The sequence below is a fragment of the Panicum hallii genome, chromosome 2, assembly GCF_002211085.1.
Source record: "Panicum hallii strain FIL2 chromosome 2, PHallii_v3.1, whole genome shotgun sequence".
Taxonomy (NCBI): domain Eukaryota; kingdom Viridiplantae; phylum Streptophyta; class Magnoliopsida; order Poales; family Poaceae; genus Panicum; species Panicum hallii.
In genome coordinates, this window is record NC_038043.1 from 40,365,954 (window position 1) to 40,374,139 (window position 8,186).

Genomic DNA, 8,186 nt, shown 5'->3' on the forward strand with positions numbered 1-8,186 from the left:
AAACTTACCCACAATGACTTCCCCGGTCATCTTTTCTTACGGCCATACCAATTATACTGTCCCTCTTCTTCCTCCATGGCTTCTTCTTCTTCTGCCTCTTCCACCATTTCCTATGAATCCGAGTCCTCTCGAGAGCCAACCCCGGAATACGACCCAATCGCTGCTTATGAGGTCCGTGCTCCCCCGCATTGGGACACAGAGGAGTGGGACTTCCGTTACCAGTCAGAAGATGATGAATCTCTGACTGATGGCGAGGACCTCGCACTCCTCCTCGGAGCCGAGATGGAGGAAGATGAAGACGACACGTCTTGGGGGAGGACCTTTCTTCCTCGGAGGAAAGAGCCGATTCCTTCTCCTCCGAAGAAGATCCGATGGCAGGTACCTTCCTTCTTGGCAGGTCATCGGACGATTCTTCCGACAGCAGCGCAGGAGCCGAAGGCGACGACAGCTTCACCAGCAACGATGGCGGGGACGACGACGACAGCGGCAGCGACACCAACGACAGTAACCCAAGCATCGCTCCGTCGCCCAAGCGCCGCAAGACTTCCGGCGTGTACTGGTGGTAGACTGTAGTGTCCCCATTAGGCCATCTTTAGGAGCAGTTAACTCCTCTTTTGTATTTGCTGTCTCGCTGTGAATAAAGTCTACTTTTGTACCAGCAATTCTTTTTGTGTGTAATTGTCTATTTCGAGAGCCGATGGCAACGCATTGGCTTCAGAGCAACCGATCCGGATTTGAAATAGCCCTTCAATTTACTTTACCCTTCCGCTGGCCTTTTACCTGACACAAATCTCCAAAGATTCTGGGATCCAGATCAACTCCGATCCCCTTTTCTCACAAACCCTAGCCGCAAGGTCCTTGAGACACATATCCGATCTTGCGCCACCAAACCTAGATCCGCCCTCCAAGATCCCGATTCAAGATCCCCGATGGCGGAGTCTTCGCGCACCGCCGCCGATGTCTTTGGTCTGAAGGTGAACTCCGACCCCCCATTAATTTTAACACAGCATCTGCAAGTTTTACTGCGCGGTTAATTAATTCCTCCTTCGGCAATCTTGTTTTTCTTGGGGTTTTTTCAGGCTTCCGATATCTTCTTGCCACACCCTTCTTCCCCCAATTCTTTCTGCCTTGGGCCTCGTTCCTATGAGAAACCCATAGATTTGATCTCTTGTGAAGCCAATCGGATCCCCTTTGTGAGTCAGGATATAGACCTAGAATCTTGGTCGGATAGCCTCCGCGCTTGGCCAAATCCACCTGAAAACTGGATAGTTTGGTACAACAGAGTAGCAAGCGCTTACCAGCCCTTATGGGAATCCATCGGGATAGCCGATGCTCTGTCTCTGTCTCTCTCTCCCCTTGAAAAAGACGAGAACCTTCTGAAGACCATCGGCTATTTCTGGTCTGACGCCTTGAATTGTTTTCTCTTCGGGCACAGCCCATTAGCACCAACATTGCTAGACGTTATGATGATTACCGGCTTGGACATATCATCAACCTGCCCCTCTGCTTACAGCCTCCCTGTGGTCCCTTATAAACTGTCATCCAAAACCGAGTGCACTAACTGGAGCACATACTTAAGCCAACACCAGAAAAGCAAGGGCCCTGTATCTGAGAAGGAGCACACAGCCTTTCTGAACCTATGGCTCGAACATTTCCTCTTCTGTGGCCCTTCTCTCGCTCCAACCAAGAACTACCTCTCCTTGGCTTACGAGCTGGCCAGGGGTCAATCTGTTGGCCTTGGTAGGCTATTTCTCGGGGAACTTTACAGATATCTCCATTTGATGACTTCTAGCCTTCTTTCTCAGAAGAAAATCAGGACCGGTGGCCCATGGTGGTTTATCCAGTTGTGGGCTCGTCTTTATTTCCAAAGTTCTGACCCTGATTTTCCTTCCTTAGTCGGCAATTCCTTCCCTGATCTGAGTGGGAGACAGATTAGGTGTACTAGTTTCGGGCAGGCCTTGTATAGTCTCCCTGGCGGGAAACTAAACCCTCTAGATGCTTCCTGATGGTTCCGGATTTTCTACAAAGGCCTTGACAACCCAAACTTCCTTCCTTATGCCGATTCCGAGCTCTTTGAGAACCCGGCTACCTTCCGACTGGCCGACATTGCCTATGACGCCGACACCAGGCGCCTTTACTCTATCATGGTTCGGCCCTGTCTCCTCCCAGTTGTCATGAGCACCTCCAACCGAATCCTCAAGCCTGGTTATGAGTTTTACCAGCCGGTCGTAGCAGCCCGGCAGTTCGGTCTTGCGCAAGTGCCTCCCCACTTCCTTCTTCACTTGTTGACATCAAGCAGGGTGGACCTTCCTGACGCCTTAACCACTCAGAGGTGCTACAGTCTGTTCATAGACCTTCCCTTGTCTGTTCCTACCAATCTTTCCTTTACTTCTTTGGCCGTCGACTTTGAGGGATGGTGGTCGATGTGGAAAACTCACGTTTTCCGAAGAGCTCTGGGCCCGATGCTGCAGCAAATCCATCCTGAGTATGATATCCCGGCTGGAGAGGTACCGCCTTTGATTGGTAGTTCTTCTTTTAACTTTTACTGGACCCCTTCTGACCCCATTTTCTGCTTCTGCAGCAAGAAGACGGCCCAGAGCCGATGAACGATGATGGATCGCCCTTCTGTTTCCTGGCAATTGCTCCTGTGGTTCTCTTCGGCAAGAATGCGCCTCCTCCCTCAAAAAGCGTGATGCGGATTCAGCCGAGCACTGCTAAGCTGACCCCCAAGCAAAAACGGCTTTTGGAAGCTGTTGCCCCCCGAGCTCGCGCCAAAACGAGAAAAATTCTGGTCAGAAAGGTCCGGAAAGAAGCCACACCGTCTTCTCCTGTTCCGTCATCTCCAGTTGTCGCCCAGGTTTGGCCCCTCCTCTCGCTTTGCAATCGGGCCTTTGTTCATGTCTCCTTTAACGGTACTCTCTTCTCTTGCAGCTTGCCGTTGTAGAAGTCTCCAGCGGGGAGGAGCCCCCATGCCAGAAAGGTTCATCTTTAGAGGCGCCAGAGGACGTGAATGCACCTATCAGGGCCCTGATTGCTCTCCGTGATCCGGGCGCAACAACCTTGGAGGATCCTTCTGCGTCAGCTATTATCCCAGCTGCCTCACCAAGCCCGCAGGCGCCGATCGTGACTCCATCCTCTGCCGGCCCCTGTTTGGAAGGACCCTCTACTGCTTCGGCCACTGCCGATTCCCCTGCACGAGAGGTACGTCCCGCGAAGCCGATTACCATCTCATCGGCCATCCCTCTCGCGGAGCCGACTGTTGCCCCGTCGGCTGTTGCCTCTTTTCCTGAGGGTGCGGTTCAGGCGACCTCTGCTGCTATCGTTCGTCCTTCGGAAAGGGTGCACCCCCGGGAGCCGATCGTCCCTTCGTTGGCCATCGCTACTTCCTTCTCAGGACAGGTATGACTTTCCCTTTTCCTTTGCAATTGCTTTGGTCTTCTCCCGCAATATCTTGCTCACCCTCTTTTCCTCCAGAACCTAGATCTTTCAGAACTCCTTGCGTTTGATCCTGCCACGATTGGGTCGACCATATTGGAAGCCGATGGCTCTTCCTCGGGTCTGACCGGCACTGCCGATCGGCTCCTCCGCGTGAAGGAGCTTCTGTTGGGTCCGATCTCCGCGCTGATTCAAGACTCCAGTGCGGTTAAAAAGATCCTTGACGAGGTCAGTTCCCAGCTCCCGGTGAGTCTCCAGGCCAAGCTCTTGCCGGCTGGATACCTTTCTTCCTTCCAAGGAAAAGTGGCAGAAGCTCGCCGCAGGATCGAGACTCGGCGTTCCCAATCACTCTTAAGGACCATCATCGCTGAGATGTGTCAGTCGATCAACAAGAAGAAGGCCGCACTCGACGCGAAGGTTGACACATCCGCTTCTGCCCATCGGCTTCGGCTTTTGGAGAAAGAACTGGAAGACCTTGAAGCCAAAGTCCGGGCCACCAAGCAGCGCATCCAGGAGGAGAAGGATCTCATTGCGGGTTCTAAGCAGGAGGCAGAAGCTTTGACTTCCGAGCTGAAGGCGGACTTGGCCGAGCTGAGCAACTTGAGCAAACAAGTAGTGCCGGGGGCGGACGAAGATGATGAGGCGGTACTTGCTGAGGTCGACCGTATCCGTCTAGATGCTATCGCTGCTATAGACGCCTTTCTTCAGTAGTCCTGTTTAGGATAAACTTTGTATCTTTATGTAGTGAACCCATGTAGTGAACCTAAAGTCGATGGTGGCACATCGGCTGTTTGATAATTTGTGATGCTTTGATTGCCATAAGCAAAAGCTTCTAAAGTCGATGGCAACGCATCGGCTGTTCCAATCCTTTCTATTATTGTACGGGCCGATCAGCGCTCATTGGCCCTCTTCCCGTTTCCTGCCTCGCCAATGCTAACGTCGTCGACTCAACCTTCACCCCCCTTCTTCACCTGCTGGTTGCATCGGCTTCTTGCCTGATGGGTGCCATCGGCTTTACTGTTCGTCAGCCCACATACTTGGGAAATATTTCTTTAGGTGTTGGCCGTTGACCGCTACCGGAAACTTGACGCCGTCCAATTCTTCAAGCATGTATGCGTTTCCGGGTAGGACCTGGTCAACCCTGTACGGTCCATGCCAATTTGGGGACCACTTGCCATAGGTTGCATCTTTGGTTCCCAACGGTAATACCGCTTCCCAAACCAAGTCTCCTACCTGGAATTCCTTTGGCTTGACCTTTTTATTATATGCACGGGTTACTTTAGCCTTATTCTCCTTAATCTTCTCTAGTGACCATAGCCTGAGTTCCGTGAGGTCCTCCACATTATCACTCATCAGAGTAGCGTACTCTTCAGCGGATAAATCATTCTGGAACTCTATGCGTCTGGACCCGGCTGTAACCTCCCACGGTAACACGGCTTCCTGCCCATAGACCAAATGGTAAGGGGAAGTTTTTGTCGCCCCGTGACAAGATATGCGGTATGCCCATAATGCTTCCGACAAGACTTCGTGCCAGCGTCTGGGATATTCGTCGATCTTCCTCTTAATCAATTTAATAAGGCTCTGGTTGGATGCTTCGGCTTGCCCATTCGCCTGGGCGTAATAAGGAGATGACCTAATCAGCTTGATACCCATATCGGTAGCAAACTTATTGAATTCTTCTGAATAAAGACCGAGCCACCATCTGTTGTTATAGTCTGTGGAATCCCGAATCTGTGAATAACGTGTTCTTTGACGAACTGAATCACATCTTTGGATGCTACTGACTTCATTGGGACAGCTTCTACCCATTTGGTAAAATAATCTGTGATGGCTAAAATGAACTGATGACCCTTGCTAGACGGAGGATTGATTTTGCCGATCATATCCATGCCCCAGCCTCTGAACGGCCACGGTTTAACAATGGGATTCATCACTGACGCTGGCACCATCTGGATTTTTCCGAATCTCTGGCATGCCTGACACCCTTTATAATACTTAAAACAATCTTCAAGCATAGTGGGCCAGTAGTATCCTGTCCGTCTGATTAGCCACTTCATCTTGTGAGCTGATTGATGAGTCCCGCACGTTCCTTCGTGAACTTCATGCAGGAGCCGATTGGACTCGGTCGGCCCTAGACATTTGAGCAGCAGCCCCTCCAAGGTCCTGTAAAACATATCATCTCCTATCAGGACGTACCTCATGGCTTTATATCGTATCTTCCTGGGTGCCCCCCGAGCCGAATCCTTCAAGTAGTTGAAGATATCGGCTCTCCAATCTCCCTGGTCCAGGAAGTATACTTGATGTCTGGGCCCATCGGCTTTGTATCCTGAAGCCAGCTGCGCAAGATCATTGGCCTCTGCGTTCTGAGCTCTAGGTATCCAATAAAAATTTATATACCTGAACTGGGCTATCAGTTCCTGGCATTGCACCCACAATGGAAGCAATAACTCACTTTCACACCTGTAGTCCTCGGTGAGTTGGGAAATTACCAATTTGGAGTCTCCGAAGACCTCTACAGCTTCGGCTCCAGCTTCCAGAAGCAATTCCATTCCTTTACGCACCGCCTCATACTCTGCAAGGTTATTAGTACAAGTGGCCGGTAACCTAATTGAGAAAGAGTATGTTGCCCCCCGAGGCGATACCAGCAGGATGCCGATTCCACATCCATCTCCACAGACGGATCCATCGAAATACATGGCTCAGGCTCGTACGGAAAGCGTTGCTATGTTGGTATTAACCCTCTCAGCAATGAGATCTGCCAGTGCTTGCCCTTTAACTGCCTTCGCGGGTTGATATCGGATGTCGAATTCTGATAATGCAAACATCCATTTGCCCAATCGGCCTTTCAACACAGGAGCCGATAGCATATGCTTTATAACATCCGATTTACAGATGATGATTACCTCAGCCGACAGCAGGATGTGACGAAGCTTGGTGCATGTAAAAAACAAACAAAGGCAAAGTTTTTTCCATGTCAGAGTACCTCGTTTCGGCGTCCAACATCCTTCTGCTGAGATAAAATACCACCCGTTCCTTGTTGTCGTATAACTGCACTACCACCGAAGCGATAGAGGTGTCACCGACCGATAAATATATGTTAAAATGGCCTGTCTTGTTGCGGTGGCACCAACACGGTGGTCTCGACAAATAGTCTTTGATTTCATCGAATGCCCGTTGTTGTTCTGCCCCCCAGCGGAACTCTTCAGTGGTCTTGATTTTTACCAGTTCCATAAAGGGTTCAATTCGCCCAGATAAGTTAGAGATAAACCTCCTGACAAAGTTAATTTTGCCAATAAGTTGTTGGAGTTCCTTCTTGTTGGTGGGCGGCACCATAGTACGCACGGCCTCCTGACTTTTTAGGCCGATCTCTATTCCTCTTTCGTGGACCAGGAAACCCAAGAACTGCCCAGCTGTTACACCAAAGGTGCATTTTTTCGGATTCATCCTGAGCCCGAATCTTCTGGTTCATTCCAAAACTTGCCGTAGATCATCTAGGTGCCCTTCGACCGATGCTGACTTGACCACGACATCATCGATGTAGATCTCTACCAGATTACCGATTAGGTCATGGAAGATGTGGTTCATGGCACGCTGATACGTTGCTCCGGCATTTTCAATCCGAAGGTCATAACCACGTACTCGAACAGTCCCACCGCTCCGGGTACTCTGAACGCCGTTTTGTGTATGTCTTCAGGAGCCATGAAAATCTGATTGTACCCAGCATTACCATCCATAAAGCTCAAAATCTTGTGGCCGGCAGCCGCATTGATTAATATTTCCGCAACAGGCATCGGATATTCGTCCTTCGGAGTGGCCCTATTAAGATCTCTGAAAATCCACGCAAACCCGCCACCGGCCATCTTTCTTTGCACGGGTACGACACTTGAAATCCACTCAGCATATCTGCAAGCCCTGATAAATCCGGCTTCTATCATTTTCTCTATTTCCTTTTTTACTTCGACCAAGACATCGGCTTTCATCTGACGTATCCGCTGTTGGAATGGTCGAAATCCACTTTTGAGAGGGAGCCGATGCTCCACTATGCTCCTATCGAGCCCAGGCATTTCCGTATAATCCCAGGCGAAGCAATCGGCATATTCTTTCAATAGGGTTATCATCGGCTCTCGAAATGACGGATGCAATTTCTTACTAATGAACGTTGGCCGCTTATCCCCGGGACCAATATCGATCTCTTCAAGTTCGTCAGCCGATGTGAAGCCATATCCTAACTTCCCGTCCTCTGTTAGATCAATGCTGCAAATAGGAAAAGAAGATAACGAAACGATCTCCAGCCGATCGGTGGTATCGGCCGATACACATATTTCACTACTTTCCAAGTGTTTAAGAAAAGAATCAGGCCGGCTGTCAAAGCTGGCCATCTCACAACAGCTACGTAAAGCACCTATCACCAAAAATTCATTTTTGGGGGCCGATTGCGCGAATCGGCCTCAATGGTACATTATTGTGACTTCCTTCATGCAACTTTTCTACTCTGTAAGGCCAGTGGATAAGACCAGCCTTACTCCGTTTTTTGTAGCCTCGATGCGGTCACACCCTTCTAAGCTTATCCCTGAAATCGGCTCTTGGTCCTCCGCATCCCAGATGCTCATGGCAGCATGCGAAATCTCGATTGAGTCGTCTGCCTGGACTACCTCCACTTCGTCTCCATCCCACTGGATCAAGCATTGATGCATTGTTGAGGGGATACAACATGGTGTGAATCCAGTCCCTGCCGAGTAGGATGTTATAGG

General features: G+C 50.2%; 1 pseudogene; it reads left to right on the forward strand.

Annotated features, from left to right (window-relative positions):
* Window positions 1–75: 75 nt before the first annotated feature.
* LOC112881039 overlaps window positions 76–8,186 on the forward strand; it is a 27,799-nt pseudogene continuing 19,688 nt past the window's right edge.